This window comes from Sciurus vulgaris, assembly GCF_902686455.1.
Source record: "Sciurus vulgaris genome assembly, chromosome: 13".
NCBI lineage: Eukaryota > Metazoa > Chordata > Mammalia > Rodentia > Sciuridae > Sciurus > Sciurus vulgaris.
In genome coordinates, this window is record NC_136474.1 from 34,229,750 (window position 1) to 34,252,812 (window position 23,063).

At 35.7% G+C, this 23,063-nt stretch overlaps 1 protein-coding gene and 1 pseudogene across 8 annotated transcripts in view; both read left to right on the top strand.

The window, feature by feature from the left end:
• Nucleotides 1–23,063, top strand: part of ANKRD12 (ankyrin repeat domain 12) — a 143,810-nt gene that overhangs the window by 800 nt on the left and 119,947 nt on the right. The gene's annotated exons all lie outside the window — the stretch shown is intronic.
• LOC306642695 (dickkopf-related protein 3-like) lies at nucleotides 8–19,299 on the top strand (annotated as a pseudogene). Its single transcript has one exon. The product of its transcript is annotated as a dickkopf-related protein 3-like (transcript).

The window sequence follows — 23,063 nt, forward strand, 5'->3', positions numbered from 1 at the left end:
AGGTGAAAGCGAGAAGGGAAATTTCTCCCTAGAAGTCCAAGAGAAAGGAGAACCGCTGCAGTTCTGTCTGCGCCTAATCTATCCTTGCCGCATTGGGCATTCAGGTCTTTTCATCGTTGTTCAAGCGCTGGTTGGAATGATGTTCAAAGATCCTTGGAGCACGTCGGGTTCTTGGATCTCATTTTGAAGAGTAATGTGAGATGACGCATCCTCGCGATCCCAAAGCGCTGAACAAACGGTTGTACAAAGAGGTTTCTGAGGCTCAGCTGACAGCTGTTTTAATAATCACAGTAAGAAACTGTTTGGGATGGGAAATGAACGACATTGCACTAGTTGTAACTAGGAAACGTTTCAAGCAGTGTATTCGTCGGCATTGTGTTTTCCACAGGACACCCGTTGGGTAAACCTCGAACTCCAGTGAAATGTGGGAATCTAGTGATCTGTAACGCTTTGAGATTATCTTTAATACTGAAATTGAAGTGAATTTGTATTCTGGGTTATGAAATCTTTTTTATTTTAAAATGGTCTGTGAATTATAAAGGGAGGAGACATAGTAAAATGCTATTTTTTGACTAATGTAACTGTTCTTATGCCCAAGTAGGCAGTTAAAAATCTTGAGCACTGATCTGCTTCAATTTCTTCAATCCTTATACAAAGGCTTTCCTGGAGATTAGCTCAGAATTGGCAGGACATAGGCTTTATTGGTGCCAAGTGGCTTAAAAGCAAAATGAGATAGTGTCGACTATGTAAGATGAAGACGTTATATTAACTAATCTTGTGGAGAATAGTCTTTAATTTGGGCTAAAAACAAAAATCTGTGAAGATTTAAAATGCTTCTCCTGGAGATTATAGATATGGAGAGAAAGGTTTCACTACTTAATAATTTTTTAGAATATAAGCACTAATTAAATTTCTAAAGCTCTTCAGACAGGTTGACTTATGTCAAGCTTAACTATTCAGGGTATGTGTCCTATTTTAGAGACGGGCAAGTTGTTAAAATGAAGGAAAAATAGTGTATTAAGTGGATTCGTGGAAGGAAAATTTGCGTTGAAAGTATGCTGTCTTTAGTGTTCATCTTTTAGAGTTTTTGTAGTCATTTAGAATTTGTAGTTAGAATAGTTTTATGAACTAAGCAGAGTTGGAAAAGTGGAAATCCTTGGATGTATATTCCATGAAGAATACTGGAGGAAGAGTACTGAGAACAAAAATATGCAGACAAGGAAAGAACTCAGTAGCTGAAAATGTTTTACTGTCTCTGGTATAAGTTCTTTAATAACCAGGAAAATAATTGATTTTATTTGGAGACAAGTCTCCAGTCAGTGGAGTGAATATAAAAGGAAGATGTTTATCCAAATTCCAGTATTAACTTTTTTCCCTATAGAAGTTTTTGGAAAATGTATGCATCTGAGGTAGAGTGGAGAAATGGTAGTCAGTTGGCATATATGGAAACACTTCCTAGGGAAAGAGATTTTTATTCTCAAAAGTATAAAGGATAATTGTATTTTTTTTCAATTTCTTGGTATTATTTGACCTGTAGTTTAAAAAAATTATACTATTTTTTATGTTGCAAGAACATTTCAGTACAAAAGGAGAATTGTTAGTGAGATCAGTCATTTCTGTCATAGTCTGCAAAAGGTTTAGTTTGCTTTCTGTATATAAATTTATTATTTATGATTTATTTTTATTTATTTTTGGTACCAGGGATTGAACTCCAGGGCACTGGACCATTGAGCCACATCCCCAGCCCTATTTTGTATTTTATTTACAAACAGGGTCTCAATGAGTTGCTTAGCACCTTGCTTTTGCTGAGCCTGACTTTCAACTCCCGATCCACTGGGATTACAGATTTGTACCACCATGCCCTCATGCTTTCTGTTTATAAATTTAATGAAATTGTACTAAAATCTGTCGCATAGCCTTGACAAACTTCTCCAGTAATATGCTGCTTTAGAAGCGACTATGAACAGTTAGTCATTTGACTTGTAATTTGTTGCTAACAGCATGTGTTTGTAAAATGCCTTTGCTTTGTAAATGGTAGAGTCCTGGAGATTTGTCCTTAAATCTGGAATAGACCTAAAATTTTCTAATGCATGTTCCTCATTTTACAGATGAGAAATATAGGCTGGCAAGGTAAAATCACTTACAGCTAGTCTGTAAATCAGATAATTTTTAATCCTGTGAAATAGTCTGTAGCTGGTTAGAACTGTGTGGTTTTGCCTGGAGGTTCCTGGCCCCTCCATCACGTGAGATGCTTATTTCTCTTTTAGAAGTAACTATGCACAGTCCTATAATTCCAGTGGCTTGTGAGCTGAGGAGGGAGGATTCCAAGTTCATAGCCAGTTTCAGCAATTTAGGGACCCTGTCTCAAAAAACGCTGGGGATGTGGCTCAGTGGTAAAGCTCCCCTGGATTCAATTCCTGGTACCAAAAAAATAAAAAGTTTTATGGAGTAGTGGAAAGAATATTGAAATCTGAGATGAGAGGACCTGTGTTTAAACTCTTGTCACTTTCTTTTTTATTTACATATTTATTTTGATTCATTGTACATAAATTGGGTATGACTATTATTTCTCTGGTTGTACACGAAGTAGAGTCACACCATTAGTTAATCATACATGTACATAGGGTAGTGATGTTTGTCTCATTCTGTCATCTTTCCTCCCCACCCCATGATTTGTCACTTTTTTTTGAAAGACATTCTTCATTTTTATTCTTTTTTTTATTGTAAACAAATGGGATACATGTTGTTTCTCTGTACATGGAGTAAAGGCATATCATTTGTGTAATCATAAATTTACATAGGGTAAATTTGTTGCTTTCTAACAGGGTTTTTTGATAAATCACATTAAGTTTCAGAGTCTTGGCTTCTTAGTCTATTAAAAATAGATTGTTATAGCACCATTTCATTGAACAAATGAAAGCAGTGAATAGAAAACACATTTTACACTGTAAATTTTAAACAGATAAAAGGGGATACTACCTTTTTTTTTTTTTTTAAAGGAAAATGGAATTCTTAAAGGGTAACAGATGTTTAGATCCTTATGTTTTTGCTTTGTCCTCACTTTTTTGTTTTCTGCACCTGCTGTGTTTCAGATTGTAACTCCCTGTAGGAACATTTTTCTGATCCCCACTTAGTTCTAATCTTAGTAAAGCTGCTTATGAACATTTTAAATATTGCAGTTGTTAAAGCCTGTCTTCCCATAGAGAATATAACATTTCTTTGTGTAACAGTTGAAAACATTCCTGTATACTTTAATGCATGCATAATCTGTTTCTTTTACAGTGACTTCTTCAAAATAATAATGAAAGTATCAGTCTGCAGATATGGCAGATAGGCAGATAATTTCCTTTATAAACTCAGTCTTAAATAGTTCATATTAAGGTTATTCTGAAATATACATAAATATTAAAATATTTATGCCTTTGGTATTAAGTTTAAAAACTTTCTTCACCCTTGGGGCTTTAAATTGATAATACTGGAAATCAATTATATCAGTATTACATAGATTACCAGAGTGTGTGTAACCCTGAAAATAAAAATGTTGATAAATGTAGATAACTTTGTTGAGTACTTAGAATGTGTGAGTGCATATTCACTGCATAAGTACAGTGTTTTATGTAATTTTTAACTTCATAAAAACATATACTGTTGTTATTCTAATATATAGAAGAAGAAACTGAACTGTACATAGTTATGGTAATGTTAAATGTTTACTAGCTAAGTAAGTAAAAGATTCCATTGTCCCCTTTCTTAACCATAGCTTGGTGCTTTGCCTCTCTCTAATTAAGAGCAGTTAGCTGGATTTGAAGAATTTTAAGGCAGTGCTTTTTGAATTTCAGTCTTCATGAAAAATGCTTTGGCGGCTAGCTATTCTATCTTCTACAGGGTAGTCAAAAAAGAAAAGAAAAATCACAGAAAATAAGCCAACAATGAGATGGTGATGTAGTTGTTGCTGTGTAATTCTCATTTTTACATCAATTGTAAAAAGCAGGTTGTTCCATCAGCTCCAGAAGGGCTACAATTGTTAATGTTACAAGAAGCTCTCCTAAAAAACTCCACCTTAATATTGATGTCATTCTAATAAGCTATTAATCATAATCACTGAAGGAAAAAAGATAACTTACCAAATTAATTCAGCACTTTTATAAAGGAATAGATCCAGCAATAGAAAATTTGAGTTTGTTCAAGTTAGAAAGTTAGCATCCAAGACTGGGTTTTCTGGTTAGTGAGATGTTCCAAACAAAATTTGTGCAAATTTAAATTTTAACTCAAATCCTTAGAAAATCAGTTTAAATGCAGAAACACAGCCAGTCAATATAAGTACATGAAGTAATTTATGAAGCTGCAAATTGTAGGGTGGAAGTAAGTTTTCTTTGGCTTTTAAAAATTCTAAAAATTTTAAAATAGAATTGTTTTTGGCCAATTCCATAATATCTGTTTATTGCACTAATTGATTGAAAATATGTAGCAGTTTGCATTGCTGGTTATCAGTTTTTATGTGGGTTATAATGGAGGGAATATGTTATTTCCTTCATTACTTAGTGAAAGTGTTACAAGTGCACTGCATAGTTCCTCAGATATCAGATTGGTTTTCCTCCTGTATAGTTTTGTCAGCATTCTGCTTTCTTAAACAGAGCAAGAATCATGTGTTGTACTCTTCTGCCTAGAAATAGCTATATCAACTCAAGATAAAAGAGTGCCTTTAAAGTTATAGTACTTTGTAGTTTACAAAGTACTTTTTACATCTGATCTCTTTTTAATTTCACACTCTGTGAGCTAGGTGAAACAAAGTTTGTCAGCTAATCTGATGATACCAAGCTATGGATTGAACCTAGGTTAAAATTATCTGGAGTGATCAACTTCTTTGAAATTCACTCAGGTAAGAGAAGCATGAGCAGATTTTAATTCTCACTATTTAGAAATTTTGTACGGACAAGAACTCTTATGAGCTGCATATTAGGTATATATGTTAGCATGTACATCATTTTAATACATGACCAGAGTAGGTATCTTACACGTCTGGTTAGGAAAACATTGCAGTAAGCTGTCATTGGGATATCTCCAACTCTAGATACTATTTAACTTGAAATCTAGAAGTGTTATATAAATGTCAGTCTATTTGAGAAACATTTTCTTGATTATAATCAACTCAATTCATTCACGTATTTTTTGTTGAGGTGATTATCCAGTGGTTGTCACTCAGTCTTCAGAAGGTATTCCTATCTTCCAGAATTTGTAAAAGCATCTCAAGAATGAAGAAGAATGTTCTGTTTGAGCTACAGTTGAACAAGACAAAAAATACCTCTTTCCCCAATTTTTTGTCCTCATGTTACTGAAAGTAAACAAGAATGATTGGCAGCAAATTGGCTTACTCATTCTTTCCTTTGTCCTTTTCCCCCCTTCATGGCTCCTCCTCTTTCAGGTGTTAGTGTTCTCTTGCTTTGCAAACACTCAGTGAAAAATCTGTACTTATATATACTTATATTTGTATTATTAAGTATAAATCCTATTACCACTTTTATATTTGAAGGTTTTTGTCTTTAGTTGTGAAAGGTATTGACTTTAGCTGTAGTAATTTGGATCACTAGCTAATATGTAGGGAAATAATCATTTGCATTTTCTCTTCTGTGAATTGACACTTCATATTTGTTGGCCATTTTTCTTTCTCTCCTTCTTACACAAGACATCTAGGAGTAGCAGTCAAAAGATTTAGACAAATAATATTCTAACTTTTTTTATATTATAAAATTAGTATATCCTTTCGTTATAGTAAAAACTGTATAATAAAAAGGTTAACAATTCTCCAACCTCTTAATGCACAACCTTCATATAGTAGAGAGTGTCTTTTTGTTTGTTACAAGTATTTTTCCTGATTTACCATTTATCTTTTGCATTGTAACTCTTACAGCAGCACTACTCCTTCACAAATCCTGAGAGTATCTGGGTTTCTCCTGAGTTCTAAGAGGGGTGATACCTCTTTAAACTCTTTTATTATTCCATTCACATCCCTGGTCCAAGAATTTGCCTATAGCTTTTGTACACACCTCTGTTAGCTGAAAACAGTGAGAGTCCTTTGAGCACAGAAAAGAGCAAGGAGTCTCAAACTTGAGTCTACTCATTATGAAGTGCTAATGGACTGATACAGGTATAATTACAATATTCTATATTTGATAATCTAGAAATTATGTGGAATTCAGATGAAAAGAAGATCATTGGAAAGATTCTTAAGTTGTAAGATTTTGGGCCCCAGTGCTAAGGATGTATCTGAAGAAGACATGTATCTCTGAGTATGGGAAACTTAAAGTCTAGCAGGAGGAGATAAATTACTTAAAACAAGGATCTATAATTAGGAAGAGGTTCTGTCAATATTTCGAAGTTGTAAATTTTTTTAATGAACATGTGTTTAGAGAATAGGATCTTTGGAATTTAGATTTTAAAATAGGTCTCTAAATAACCACAGTGAAACTCCACATCATGCACAGCCACAAGAATGGGATTCTAATTAGAATAAGTTATGCTCCATATATGTGTAATGTATCAAAATACACTCTACTATCATGTATATCTAAAAAGAACAAATTAAAAAAATAGGTCTCCAAAAAAGACTAAGAACCACTGACTTGAAAATTTAGTTTTTGATATATCATTCTCACATTCTTAAATAGTTCTAAATTTCATTTTTAGGTATTTTTATAGTGTATTTCCTTTAACAAAGTTTTTTTAATATTTGTACCACCAGTGAGATTTTCCTTTTTTTTTTTTTTTGGTTCAAAAACATTTGTATGGTTATATATCAGGAAATGTTTTATTTAAAAAATGAAACTAAATATGTACTTATATTTTCTCATTTGGAGTTGGAGTTTTCAAAGTACCAACCTTTTCATATTATTTTGTTACAGTTGTAGTGGACTTACTCTGCTCCAGTCCCTCATTACTGCATTTCTCCTTATCATTCTTATCAACATACTTTGGCAGGAAAACAGCTTGTAATTCTTAAGTATTCGGATCAGAAGAGCTACCTCAACACATATTACTATCGTAAACCATTGTGGAGTGTGTTTTCCTTCGAATGCCCCAAAATATACAGTAGTCCTGGATTCTTATGCTTGGTATAGGAGGAGCTAGGTTTATGTTAGAAAGGGCATGGGAAAGAGAAAAAGTGAGGTAGCAGATTAGGACTAAAGTAAGATCTAAACAGTTCAATCCTGATATGAGATCATGGAAGTGACAATTTTAAACTTTAATTGAAGTGATGTTAAAATCACAATATAGTTAGGTCAGGATAGAAGTATGTGAATTAGAAATTGCTTCCTTTAGCATTTCTTTCCTGTAGGGTATTAATTACAGTTCTCCATAACTGCATAAAGAGTTTGGGCAGAGGTAAAGAAGTTTTGGAAATCACAGACTTACATTGCAGAAGCAGTGATTATTGTAAGCTCTTTTTTTTTTTTTTTTTTTTTTTTTAATGATACTAATCTAGTTTTACTTTATGTGCCACCACTGATATTACTTGTCATCCCTGCAATTAAAGAGTTATTTCCATTTACTTAAGGCTAAAGTATGTGTCTGTGATTTGAAAAGTAAGCAGTAAGAGTGAGATAGGGTGCTATTTGAGCTTAAGCTGTAAATAGTGCTTAGAATGTCACCAGGCTTATTCATAATTGTTACGACATGTTGAAAAGATTGGCTGTAATAGCTTGTCTTTTGAGAGAGGTGGAAGAGGAGGCAAAATTGAAGTACCTAAACTTTGTTTTTATTTTGTAATATTACCAGAAGGTAATTTAAGAGATACAAAAATAGCATAATGAATTTAAAAATTAAACATTACAAATGTAAAGGAAGCTCCTATATACTTAATTAATTTCCCCCATGTGGATTTCTTTCTTTGCATTAGCTTTCTCAACAGTAACTTTTCCCCTCCTGTAGTCCTGTGTAAATCTTTCTTCAGAGTTCAACTCAAGTGTGACGTAATCAACAGAAGTCTGACCTTTTCCATCTTAACCCTGTTGTGCATTGTGTACGGTAATTAGGAGCATCTAAGTAGGAGGTGAAAAGATTGTGTACATGAGGTAGAAATCTACCTTGAAATTCGTTGAAAGGAAAATTAGACTTATACACTACACTGCCTGCCAAACAGATTTGATAAAGTAGATGCAAGAGTAAACTAACAAAATAATCGTTTTAGGAAGATTAGTTTAGTAGCAGCCTTGTGGGCTAGGGATCTCTAAGTGAGTGGTGAATTGCTAACTTATTTTATTTTTCCCCCCAGTTACTCTTAAGTTAGATTTTAGTTGGCTTTCACATAGTTTACCTGTTTGCAAGAAGAGAGAGGAGGTGGTGGCAGAATCTGTAATTATGGGTGTTTCTGCTTTTTAGGATTTGAGAGTTTACACCTGACCCCTTGAATCCGTAAGGTTTTTTTCATTGTTGACAGTGAAGTGAATGTCCTGGCTATTAGATTTTTCTTAAGCATTGGTAATTTTTTCAGTTCCCAGTGGCAAAAATACAAGTAAAGCTGCCTAACCATTTTCTCTGAGCTGTTGCAGCCCTCTACTGGTTTATGGAGGTTGCAACAATTTAGAACCAAGACCAGAACGTCAGTAAACTAAGCAACTCACTTTCAGAATCTTAAATCCTTAAAAGTTGGCTGTGCCAAACCTTTGGACTACAGATGAATATTTTACATACCCACTTAACTTCTGGAGGGAAAAATTTCTCTCTCGTACACACACAAACACAAGATAATTGTAAGTTCAACTAATTATATTATTTATGAATTCTAAATGTGGTGTTAGAATGGGATTCCTTATAGTAAGATGTTTATTGTCAATTTTTTTGAAAAACTAATCTTTTACAATTATGTGCTTTAAACATTTGAGGTATTGTTTATTACTATTAGAAGATAAATGCAATAGATAAACACTGATTGTTTCTTTAGATTGTTTCCAAAGCATTTTTACCTCTTGCTGGAGCTAGACATTTAAGTCATTGTAGCCTCCTCCTTGTTTGCTTTTCCACCCTATCTCATAATTTGGTTATACTTTAAATGGTCTCCTTGTCCGTCATCTAATTGCTCTCAAATTCAGCTTCCAGAGTTTCATCAAGGGCACCTTTCTAAACACTACCTGAATTATGTTACTATCTTTTACAAAGCCTTATATTAGTTTTCGTCGCTGTAAGTTCAAATTGCAGAGTGAAACGGTGTTTCATGAAGACTTTTCCTACTTTTCTTTAGCTTCATTTTCTATCTCAGTGTGCTTTCATTTTTTTGATTTCCTTTCAGTGTGGCCTATTTTCTTGTGTGGGCATGCATCACAGCTGTGCACATGCTTATCCTTCCCCATCTTAACCTCATCCATATCTACCTGCCTTGTAGTCACCCTTAAGACTATTTTAGTGTTATCCCCTCTCCCTCATCCCTACTTCTATACTCAACACACCAAGGGTCATCCTTTGTGTTATAACACTTCCCTAGCACTTATTTTTTCATGTGGTAATTAGCTTGTCTTTTGTTCTTTTAAAAAAAAACTTCATGCTAGGATTGTGTCTTATTTATCTCTATTTATCTCAGTTCCATTATATGGGATGCAGATACTTAGTAAATGTTAAATGAAAGAATAACTACATGATCAAATTGTGGTACAATAGCTAAAAGAAATACCCATAGTTAAATAATTTAATGTCACAGTTCATTTTTGCTGAAGTTTGGAGCAGAATTAAAATTCATTTATTTATTCAGATACATTTGAGGAAAGGAAGTGGGGAGACAAAGGATTTTAGAGCTGGAATGGACCTCATTTAAAAATGAGAAAACTGAAACCCAGTTTGTCAAAATTTCCCATTACAATTAGAACCTGTCCTCTAATGCTTTTTTCTGCTTTGCTCATTATTCCCAATATATTTTGCCTTAGACTTGGCTTGGATTAGTAGATTTTGGTTGTTTATATTGGACTGACTAAATATAACTGTACTCTAGGCTTACTTTTGTGGAATTTTGAAAATGATGTGCTCATAGAACTAAACCATTAGATTTTTGTTGAGAAATGTTATGGAATAGTAGCCAGAAAAGATAGTGGTGAAAGATAATCACTACTTTGAGAAGTTTTGATAGAGAAAGCCTGTTCCTCTTTGATAGACCGAATTCTTATTTGAATGACTTAAATGGTTCAGGGGAAGAGGCAGTCCCATTAATATCTCAGAAGCTTGGTCCTTTATTTTGAGAACCTTTGCATTATTGTTTTTCAAAACCCATTTTCAGATGTGAGACAGTTAAGTTGTTTGGTCTTTAAGTAAGGAAATACTAGTGTTTCTGACTAGTAGCTTATTCTTTCTTTGCATGTGGGAAAAACAGCAATAAGAATGCCTGTGATTACTTAGTAATTTAAGCTATTAGTTTTGTGTTCATAAAGAAGTATCATTAGTATTTGAATGAAATTTATTTCAAACCTCTTATTCGGGAATCAGAATTTTGGAAGAAAAGAGTATTTTAAATGCCATCTACTTTTACTTTCAAGAAGAAACAGTATTGAAAAATGATGAAGGTCAACCAAAAAGTCAGTGGTAGATCTCAGAATAGAATTTTGGACTTCAGGCTCCCAGATCAAATCACAGAGAAAGTAATAGTCACTTTCCTAAGTGTATATCCTTTAAGGGCCAGTGAAATCTGTTACTATAATTTGGTCCTTTTATAGTTGCTTTTTTTTTTTTTTTTTTTTTTTCAGATCAATTTTTTTACCCCCAGAACAGCTGGAATCCCCCAGAACAGCTGGGACAGTGGAAACTGGAACTAGGATAAAGTTAGGAATTCCCATTCCATGCTCAAAGTTTTGTTTTGGTTTCTTTAGGTAGAATGTAAAATTGGTAGTAAGTTAGAGGGAGGATTGGAATATTTTGGATTATGCACCAAGGACTATACTCAGATTATAATTTTATTTACTTTTTCTAGCCGTGTGAGTTGAACTTTATCATTTTATAATCCAAAGGATGAAATTAATCTGGGTTTTGCATTCAGTTGTGTTTAAAGTGCATGTGCTGGGGATTTCTGGACAAAATGGCAGAACTGTGAAAGCCCCCTTTTTCAATTGTATGAAAATGCTGGAAAGAAAACATGTAAAAATACACAGCTGAACTTGAAAGCGAGAAAGGAGGGTAATCTACAGGTGTCTAAAATGAAAAGGAACTCAAAATGATAGCAGTAAACAAAAATTGAAGCCAGGTCCCATGGAGAAAATAAACAGATAATGTTTAGTGTATGAGCTTTAATGCAGTGGTAGAATTCACAGGCGTAGCAATGGCAGAGAGCTGAAACTAGACTCCTTGAGTAAAATCCCAGACCAGAAAGAGTGAATTATTCATAAATTGGTTTTTAAAAAGGTCCATCGATGGCTGCTGCATCCCTGCACCAGCCTCCAGTCAGCCGCACCACTCCGGCTCATGCAGCTCAGTGACAGCCTCCCGCCCGGCGCAAGCAGATTCTGCCTGCTTAGCAGCTCCGTCCAATCCGGGCGGCGGCAGCCGGTGCAAAGCAAAGATGCAGCGGCTCGGAGGCACCCTGCTATGCCTGCTGCTGCCAGTGGTGGACCCCACGGCTCCCGCACCGACTCCGAACCGACAGCGACTTCAGCTCCAACTGAGCGAGGCCCAGCTCTCAGTTTCCGGTAGGAGGAGGCCACCCTCAACGAGATGTTCCAAGAGGTTGAGGAACTGATGGAGGACACGCAGCACAAACTGCTCAGCGCGGTGGAGAAGATGGAGGCAGAAGAAGCTGCTGCTAAGACATTATCAGAAGTGAACCTGGCAAGCCTACCTGCCAGCTATCACAATGATACCACACAGACACCTCGATGGGAAATAGCACCATCCACGTGCACCGAGAAATTCACAAGATAACCAACAACCAAACTGGACAGACGGTCTTTTCGGAGATAGCGATTACATCTGTGGGAGGCGTAGAAGGCAAAAGGAGCCACGAGTGCGTCATTGACGAGGACTGCGGATCCTCCAGGTACTGCCAGTTCGCTAGCTTCCAGTACACCTGCCAGCCGTGCCGGGAGCAACAAATGCTCTGCACCCGGGACAGTGAGTGCTGTGGAGACCAGCTTTGCGTCTGGGGTCACTGCAACAAAAAGGCCACCGAAGGCGGCAACGGAACTGTGACAACCAGAGGGACTGCCAGCCTGGGCTGTGCTGTGCCTTCCAGAGAGGTCTGCTGTTCCTCGTGTACACACCCCTGCCGGTGGAGGATGAGCTCTGCCATGACCCTGCCAGCCCGCTCCTGGATCTCATCACCTGAGAGCTGGAGCCTGAGGGAGTTTGGACCGATGCCCACGTGCCAGGGGCCTCCTCTGCCAGCCCCACAGCCACAGACTGGTGTATGTGTGCCAGCCAGCCTTCGTTGGTAGCTGCAACCAAGACCGGAGAGCCTGCTGCTCAGGGAGGCCCCTGATGAGTATGAAGATGGTGGCTTCATGGAGGAGGTGCACCAGGAGCTGGAGGACCAGGAGAGGAGCCTGACCTAGGAGATGGTGCTGGGGAGCCTGCTGCTGCTGAGCTGCTGAGGGGAGAGGTGCAAGCCTGTGTGTGGGTAGATGTGTAATAGATATAACTAATTTATTTCCCAGGTGTGTCCCCTAGGTGTGGGCTGGCCAGGCTTTCCCCCACATCTTCTTCCCAGTAAATTTTCCCTTTGGCTTGACCAAAAAAAAAAGGCCATCTACCAGTCTGAGTTCATATTTCTTGGTATATCTTCTTTCCTGTTCTTTTATTTTCAGTCATTTTTAGAGTCCTTTGGTAGTCTCTTTTTTAATTTATTTATTTTTTATTTTTTTAGTTGTACATGGACACAGTGTCTTTATTTTATTTATTTATGTCTGAGGATCAAACCCAGTGCCTTACATGTGCTAGGCAAGCTCTCTACCACTAAGCCACAACCCCAGCCCAACTTTTAACCTTTTGATTAGTTTTATTTCTTGTCTTCGCACGTGTTGGAAATTATATACATTTCTATTTACTGATTTTTAAATATTTTTATGACTTCTGTTATGTAGATTATTGTTTTATTTCAAAAGCATACATTTGATTTATTTTATTGCAACTTATATTTCTACTGATTTTCCACAGTTGCTGTCTTAATATGTGTTGTCCTTCTAAGCCAAGTGCTTTCTTACTTTCCTCTGATCCCCTGACCTTTCCTGGTAGCCATGTTGATACTATGTGGAGTTTTGTTCTGGGTTGTTAGGGATATTCTTTTGTCCATCCATCTTTTTTCTTTCTTTTTCTATGAAATATACTTTTTTTAGGTTATTTGTGCAATCTTCCAGATACTACATTACATTCTCAGAGATTTAAAATATTTTAGTGTCTATGCAAAAACAATTTTCAAACAAGGTATTTGTGTGTAAACCCTCTAAGGCCTTTTTATACCTGAAAATATCTTTAAATTAACCCTTATTTTCAAATAACTCAGTTCAGTTGATGATTTCATTTTGAAATTCTTTTCCTTTTAAAATTTTGAAAATGTGGCTATTATTATCTTGCCTCTGATGTTGCTTTTTAGGAATTTCTGGGGTCAAGATGATTTCTTTCCCTATGTGTTCATGGGCATTTGCTCTTTATCTGATTTTGAATTTTTTCATCTTTTTCAGTTTCAGCACAATGTGTAAGTAGAATTTTCTGTATTCTTTTGCCTTGGGATTCATGTTTATACAGTAATTCAACCAGTATTTAACGTATGGTATCCTGCTGTGTGCCAGGACATATTTCAGACATTTTAATCTGAAGTTTTCACATCTTTTCTGAGAAATCATGGTCATTTTTTTCAAATATTTTCTTCTGTCCATTTTTCTCCCTGGTAATTATAGCACTGTCATTACTTAATGATGAAGATTCACTTTGAGAAATATGTCATTAAATGATTTAATCATTACGCGAGTGTCATAGAGTGTTCTTACACAGTCCTAGGTGGTATTGCCTTCTGCACACCTAGACTGTGTTATAACCTTATGGTACCACTGTTGTATCTGCTATCTTTTGTTGACCAAAATGTCTTTTTTTTTAAATTGCTTCTAGGACTATAACCTTTCTAGCTTACTAATATATTCTTTGGCTTATCCATTCCATTATTTATCTAGTCAGTAGAGTTCTTTGTTTTAGTTATTACATGTTCATATCCTATATTTCTTTTCAGTTCTTTATAATTGTATATCCCTGGTTCTTTTTATCAATCTTCTGTCTCTTTGAGGATTTTAAATGTCTTTTTAAAATTCTTTCTGTTTTTGTTACTTTTAATTCAGCTTCATACAGTATAGATGGTTTAGTTTGAGTTTAAATTTTAGGTTCAGCCAAGTGTGATGGTACACACCTGTAATCCCAGTAGCTCAGGAGGCTGAGGGAGGAGGATCTCGACTTCAAAGCCAGTGTCAGCAACTTAGTGAAGTCCTAAGCAACTCAGCAAGATCCTGTCTCAAAATAAAATATAGAAAGGGTTGGGGATGTGGCTCAGTGGTTAAGTGCTCCTGGGTTCAGTCCCCAGGTACCAAAAAATAAAAAATAAAATAAATGAAATAAAATCCATACTTTCCCATCTCAAATGCTACCACCCTAATCACAATCACTTCTTGAATAAACTATTTCAAAATCTTTCCAAATTATTTCCCTACTTTTGTTCTTGCCTGTACTCCCCACTTACACAACCCCGTCTTTATAGGCAGCAGCCAGAATGATTTTTAAAAACAAAATATCTGATATATCATTGTTCTGCTTGAATTTTATTGATTTTTACTGAACTTAAATTTGGGGGGAGGGGAGTGCTGGGGATTGAAATCAGAGGCACTCCATCATTGAGCCACATCCCCAGCCCTATTTTGTATTTTATTTACAGACAGTGTCTCACTGAGTTGCTTAGCACCTCTCTTTTGCTGAGACTGGCATTGAACTTGAGATCCTCTTGCCTCAGTCTCCCTAGCTGCTGGGATTACAGACATGCACCACCCATTCCTGGACCATGTATTTTTATTTTGATGGTTTCTGCCAAATTCTGAAGAGGATATCCAAAATCTCTTCCCCACTAGCAATTAATGTATGAGAATGCTGGTTTTCCTGTATGCTTGCCAACACAGCCTTAATCTTTTGTCAGAGTTTTAAGTGAGATATTGTCATTATTTTGTAGTTTTAAAATTATGAATATGAATTCTCTATGTTTACTCAATATTTTTATTCTTTGAATTGCCTTCTCTTGAGTTAAATTTTAGTCCTTGTTTTTGATTGACTATAACTTTCTGATTATTTGTTTCCCAAGTTTTGCAAATGTTTTCATTTGTCTTTTGACTTACATTTATGGTATTGTAGTTTTAAATTTTTACTTAGGACTTTAAAAAAATGCTTTTTTAGCTTTCATAATCACATTTTGGAAAAGTTTCCCCACCAAAGGATTTTTTTTTCCTAGTACTTAGATGGTTTAATTTTTATGGTTATTTCTTTTACTTAGGTACCAATCTTTTTAACTTGTCAAATTAATTCTAAAATATATTTGGTGAGATTGTCAAGATAATTTTGAAAAAGAAAAATGGGGAAGGACTAAAATCAGTATGAGAAAACAATATTGTAGTATTGACACAAAATGGAGAGAGGAATAGAATAGATTAAAAAGTTCAGAAAATTACATAAAAGAATAAGATTGTGATTTTTTTTTAGGTTGGCATTACAGGGAAATAAGTTGGAAGAATTAAACATTAAAAGAAATTAAAGGAATAAGTATATTTTCTGGTCTTGGGGTAGAGAAAAAATGTAAAAGCAAAGGACTTAAGAAAATTACAGACATCAAAAATATGTTGTTCATTCATGTTTAGCAGCATCGTTGATAGCAGCTGAAAGATAAATGTGTGTTACTCAGCATCTTGTCACTGTTATCAAAATACTCAACAAGAACAACTAGAAGAGGGAAAGTTTTTATTTTGGTTCAAGGTTTCAGAAGTTTAGACCATGGTCTGCTGAGTCCATTGCTCTGGGCCCAAGATGAGAGCAGGTCAAGGTGAAAGGGTGTGGTGGAGGGAAGCTTCTATGGAAGCCAGGAAGCAGAGAGAGGGAGAGAAGGGGAAAGGGGCAACATGGAAGATGAATCCTTCCAGGGCATGCCCCCAGTGATACACCTTCTTCAGCCATGCCCAACTGCCTGCCTGCAGTTACCACCCTGTTAGTTTGTTCAAACTAGGATGGGCTGATTAGGTTACAGTTCTCACCATCCAATCATTTTACCTGCATACAGTTTGCACATTATCACAGGAACTTTTGGGAAACATTTTGTATCCAAATCTTAAATGGAAACAACCTAAATACCCGTTAATGAATGGAATGGATTGTAAAATGTGTTACATACATATAATGGAATATTACATAACCTTACAGGAAAGAGCATGGAAATGGAATGTTGTAGTATGTGTCAGAACTTTGAAGTCTTTATGCTGAGTGAATTAAGCCGGTTACAAAAGGGCTTGAGTAGTCACCTTCTGGAGAAAGTAGAGTGATGATGACTATCAGAAGCTGGGAGGAAGGAAGATGAAAAAGTTTAGAGATAGGTGGTAGTGATGGTTGTGAAACAGTGTGGATATACCTAATGCCACAAAACTGTATACTTAAAATAACTTAAAATATACTTAAAAATGACTGGGGCTATAGCTCAGTGGTGGAGCACTTGCCTTACACATGTGAGGCACTGGGTTCAATCCTCAGCACCACATAAAAATAAATAAAGATATTGTGTCCATCTATAACTAAAAAATATTTTTAAAAATGTACTTAAAAATACTTAAAATATAATTAAAGTGGCAAATTTGCTATATATATTTAATCACAAATTTAAAAACAATGCAACCAAAATGATAGCATAGGTTTTCTTCTTTTCAGAAATAAATAGAAAAATGGTGATTACCACAGTAGGCAAATTGAAAAGTATATTAACAAAATTCTGAAGAAGCAAAATAGAGAATAAGTGGATGAAGTAGGGTGGGAAAAGTTTTGATAGATGTTAACTTAAGCAACCCCCAGAATGTGGGATGTGAGTTTCGAAGTAAACCAGACTGGGGAATAGGACTGTAGGTAGAAATAACTGCTGTGACAAAAAAATCAACATAAAGTGACTAGAAGGCATGTAGATACTCTGAAAAGGGTGGAGAGAGTTGTTTCTTACTGATTCCCAAGCCATCAAAATTACCTGGGGAGCATTTTTCTTTTAGGTGAATTTTTGCTTCAGAATAGTTTTAGATTTGCAGAAAAATTTCAAAGTTCTTTATACATTACACCAGTTTTCTCTGTTCTTAATAACTTGTGTTAATGGGGTAAATTTTTCACAAATGATAAGCCAGTATTTATACATTATGATTAGCCAAAGTCTGTATTTCCTTCAGATTTCTTGAGGTTCTTTTTCTGTTCTGCATCCCCTCCAGGATGCCACATTATATAAAATTTAGTAATCATGACTTAGGTTTCTCAGTCTTACCTTGACAGTTTTAAGGAGTATTGATTAGATATTTGTAGGATGATCCCCTATTGGAATTTGTTGTAGGTTTTTTTTCCATGATTAGACTGGTTTGGGGAGGAGGATTACACAGGTAAATTGTCATTTTCATCAATCAAGGGTATATACTATCAATATGACTTACCACCATTGATTTTAACTTTGATCACCTGGCTGACACAGTAGTATATTTGTTAGGTCTTTCTAGAGTACTGTTACTCCCTCCCTCACCTTTCTTTACTCTTTGAAAGGAAGTCACTATACCCAGCCCAGACTTAACAGAGTGGGGACTTATGCTCCACTTCTTTAGAAGCAGAATATCTGCATAAACTATGTGTACTTCATGGAAGATTTATCTGTTCTCTCCATTTATTTATTCAATCACTTATATCACTATGGATGCATGGATATTTATATCTTGGTCTATAATAGTATTTTACTCATTCTCTTGCCCAATTTTTTTTTCTTTCCCCAGTGGGGTCTCTCTCAGTTGACACCTGTATGCCTTTGATAATGTCCACCATTGTTGTGTTTTATATATTTATGCATATTTTTGATTATCTCCTTAATTTCTATCAGTATAAGATTCTCTTGTATATATCCTGCCTTAGTACTATTTCTCTGAGGAACACTTTTATTAGAGAAAGGTGTTGATAATGGCTATGATTTGGATGTGTGATTTATCTTCCAAGGGTTCATGTGTGAAAGATTTGTCTGCATTGTGTTGATATTAAGAGGTGATAAGACCTTTAAAAGATAGAACCTAATGGGAATTAGGTGACTGTTCTTGGTGTCCCTGGAAGGGATTAAAGTGGGACCAGAGTTAGTTCTAAAGAGAGTTGTTACAAGAGCAAGGCTGACCCTTGAAATCTCTTTTTCTTCCTGACATTGTGATCTCTTTCTGTCTCTCACATGTGCTCCCGCTGTTTTGATGCCATCCACCTTTAGGCCCTCAGTAGATGCCTGTACCATACCTTTGAATCTCCAACCTCTGTATTTTATAAGTACCAGCCTTAGATCTCATTATAGTAATAAAATAAATGGACATATAATAACAAAGATCTGCATCTTGGATATGCATCTTGGTGCTGAGTTATTTCTGCTTGTAACTCACAGCTGATATTGGAAAGGAATATGTGTATATACCAATTCTATATACATATCTATAAATATTGTATGTAACCATCTGCACCTATATATTAAACCAAACATGAGTTCATATTGATAACTCCAGCTGTAACCTGATACTACATTCTAGCATTATCTTGACTTACCTACTTAACTTCCCATTCCAAAAGTGACAAATCTGGCTCACACCATTCAACATCCATTTACTCAGTTGTTCATTTCCAGTATGTACATGTATAATGGTTTCAGAATTATTAAACCTGTACTTTCTGGAAAGCTTTTTTATAAAATTGAAATAAAATTCACATAACACATAATTCACTGTTTTGAAGTACATTTCAGTGTTTTTTTTCCCCAATGATGTGTAACTGTCACCACTAATTCCAGAACATTTTTTCACCCCGCCCCCCCCCCCCCCCCCCAAAAAAAAAACTCTTATACCCATCAGGCAGTTCCCCTTTCCTCTATCCACCAGCAACTACTAAGTTGGGTTTTTTGAAAATGATTTTCATCACACACACACACACCACCAGCTCTAGATATTTTGGTTCTGTATTCTGAAATGAAGCTAGGAATCTGTATCTTTGAAAAAGTGTTTTTGCTTCTGGTAACCAGGCAAGCTTGAATTATTAAGGAACAAGAGCCTAAAAGCAGAGCTTTTTAAAATTTGAGAAATGCAGTAATGCAAATTCAAGGAGCATGTCATCAAAGCTAAAAACAAGGCTAGTAAGTCTGAAGCTCTTTTTTTTTTTTTTTTTTTTTTTTTGTTCCAGGGATTGAACCACTGAGCCACATCCCCCAGCCCCTTTTTTTTTTTTTTTTTTTTTTTAAATATTTTATTTGGAGACAGGGTCTTGCTGCGTTGCTTAGGGCCTCACTAAATTGCTGAGGCTGACTTTGAACTCTTGATCCTGCTGCCTCAGCCTCCCAAGCCACTGGGATTACAAGCATGTGCCACCACATCTGGCAAATTTGAAGATCTTTAAAGATTAGCTTAGATAAAGTGAAATGAGGAAAAGAAACCTATATATGCAACAGGTCAGCTTGTTGCATCTGTGCTTATATTTCAGGGTAAGTTTTAATATGTAGTATTTTTCAGTTTTGGTGTGTTTTGTTCTGCTTTTGTTCTTTTAAAAATTTTTATATTATTTTGTGGTTCCAAGGATTGAACCCAGGTCCTTGTGTATGCTAGGCAACACTCTGCCACTGATTTATACCACACACCCAGTTCTCCTTGTTGTTCTTCCACCCCCTTAATTTTTAAAAATAAATTTTTTATAGCCGTCTCAGGCTCCAGTATTCCAGGCCCCAATACCTTGGTCTGAATGCACTCTTACAGGATCAGTCCTAGCTAGCTCTGGAGTTGTGGTAAAGCTAAGTGTATCTGATAATTTTGTTGGGAAAGATTTGCTGACAGAACATTCTGCCTTTGTTTTTTTGGGACTGGCTTATTTCATTTAGCATGGTATTCTCCAGTTTCATTTACCAGCAAATGCCATAATTTCATTCTTTATGGCTCAGTAATATTCCATTGTGTACAGATAACACATTTTCTTTGTCCATTCATCTGTTGAAGGGCACCTAGGTTGGTTCCGTAGCTTGACTATTGTAAATTGAGCTGCTGTAAACATTGAAGTGGCTGTGTCACTGTAGTATGCAAATGATATTCCACAATAAGAGAAGGGATTAGAAGTTCATTGAACTAGACAAAGGGGAATGAAGGGAAGGGTGGGGGATGGGAATAAGAAAGACTGTAGAATGAATTGGACATATCTTTCCTATCCTTACATATGAATACATGACCAATGTAACTCCACATCATGTACAACCACAATAATGGAATCCTAACTGGAACAAGTTATACTTATTCTATGTATGACTAATATGTCAAAATATACTCTACTGTCATATATATCTAGAAAGAACAAATAAAGATTTGCAGACATACATTTATTTTGATCCCTTCTTTCTTTTAAATAGAAGCTAACAGGTAATCCTATTGCTTTGTGAAACCCATGAAAAGTCTTCAACTTAAAGCTAGAAGATAGTGATTACAATAAACAAAATAAGTGTTTAAAGGATTGACTTTGAGGGTCTGGCACTCAGTAAATGCTGAGGACTATAAAAGCAATATTCAAATAGAATTTTTTTCTATAGTTGATAGAGGAATACTTCTGTGGACTATTTTACATGTGACATCTACCCATCCATAACTTATAGCTTCACAAAGTCTATTTCTGTTTCCCAAAGTTCTCCAACCATACTGCCAGCTGGAGGTGTTTTCTTTCTTTTTCCTCCTCCTCAGCCCTGTCTTGCAAATAGTCTGAATTCTTTCTTTGTTCTTGGACTCTTTACCCCACTTGAGAGTTTTTCCCTAATTCTCTCCTTTTAGTCATGTCTTTCGTCTGTAAGGACAAGAATGTGTTAATTTTAAGTAAAGAAACATTTTTGAAAAGGTACAATCAACAATTTAAACTGTATTCTTTAGCTGAAAGTCTAAACTAGATCTTGTATCTGCTCTGGCTTTAAACAATAAAGTATCGCTTTAACAAGTACATCTCTGCAGCCCTTAGGGCAAAGAGGTTAAAGTACAAGTAGTGTAATAGATACCTCGAGTCTTCTTAGCCACATGAAGATACTACCAGCTATTTTCATTTATTACGTGACTGTGTCACTGTACATTTCCCCCCGAACCCCCAGGACTATATGAAAGTACCAATTTCTCCATGCCCTCACCAACCCTTGATCTTAGACTTTAATTTTATCCATTTTGTTGAGTGTGTATTGTGGTTCATTACTAATTTTACTGATGACGAATGATGTAGAGCATCATTTCCTGTGCTTGTTTGCCATTCACTGTGTGTGTGTGTGTTTGTGTGTTTGTTTTTTTGCACCAGGGATTGAACTGAGGGGTACTTAACCACTGAGCCACATCCCCTGTCCTGTTTTTTGTTTTAAGACAGGGTCTGGCTAAGTTGCTAAAGCTGGCTTTGAACTTGGGGGTCCTCCTGTCTCAGCCCCCCTTAGCTGCTGGCCATGTGTCACTACACCCAACTCATTATATATTGATGTACTGTTAAAATCTTCTATTCCTTTTAAATTTGGGTTGTTTGTCTTATTGAGGCATAGGAGTTATTGATTTATTTTGGACATGAATCTTTTATAAAGATGTGATTTGCAGAGATGTTATTTGCAGGTATTTTTTTCCCTATATGAAATGCTTTTCATTTTGGGGAGGTATTGGGGATTTAATTCAGGAGTGCTTTACCACTGAGCTACATCCCAGCTTTTTATTTTTTTGTTTTGAGGCACTGTCTTGCCTAGTTCCTGAGATGGCCTCAAACTTGGGATCTTTCTATCTCAACCTCTTAAGTCATTAGGATTACAGGTGTGTGCCATCACATCTGGCACTTTTCATTTCCTAGCAAGGTCATTTAAAGAGCAAAAGGTTTTATTTGGAAATCCAATTTATTCATTTTTTTCCTTTTATAAAGTTTGTTTTTCATAATCCAGGACTATTTCTGCTTGGTGTGGTATAGTTTTAGCTCATACTTTTAGATGTGTGATGCATTTGGATATATGAGGTGAGGGTCAAATACCACTTTTTTGGCATATGGATATGCAGTTGTCAAATACCATGTGTTGAAAAGAATGTATCCTTTTCCCAGTGCGTTGGATTGTCAGCTCTTTGACAATCAGTTGGACATACCTGTATATCTATTTCTGGATATCCCATTCTGTTCTAATCTTCATGTCTATATTTACATTAGGTTAGTAAATACTGACTTGATTACTCTGTCTTTATAGTAAATGTGGAAGGAAATTGGGTAATGTTTTGATTTAGGTTTAGATCCTTTTGTTATATTTAGCCTTAAGAATTTAGTGTTTCTTATATTTGTGATGGTCAGTTTTTCCCTTTCTGTAACAAATACCTGAGGTAATCAACCTATAAAGAGAAAAGGTTTATTTTGTCTCAAATTTTTATTAGAGGTTTTGGACATGATCAGTTGAACCTATTGTTTTAGGACTGTGGCAAAGCCACATATCATAGTGGTACAAAATGGCTCACCTCATGGCCAGGCAGCAAAAGAGGGGGGAAAAAAGGGAGAGACTGGGGTTCTACAGTCGCTTTGAAGGACACACCCCCAGTGACCTGAAGAGCTCCTCTTAAAGTTTCCACCACTTACTTTTTAAAAGAAAAAAAAATTTTTGTTTTATTAAAATCTTTTTTATTTTTACAGACACATTTTGGTACATTGTACACAAGATGGGGTACATCTTTTTATTTTATTGTACACAATGTATATTCACGCCATTCATGTAATCCTGCATATAAATAGGGTAATACTCTCTGTTTCATTCTGTTTTTCCATTCCCACCCCCCTCCTGCCACATTTTCCTCTACACTATCCAAAGTTCCTTCATT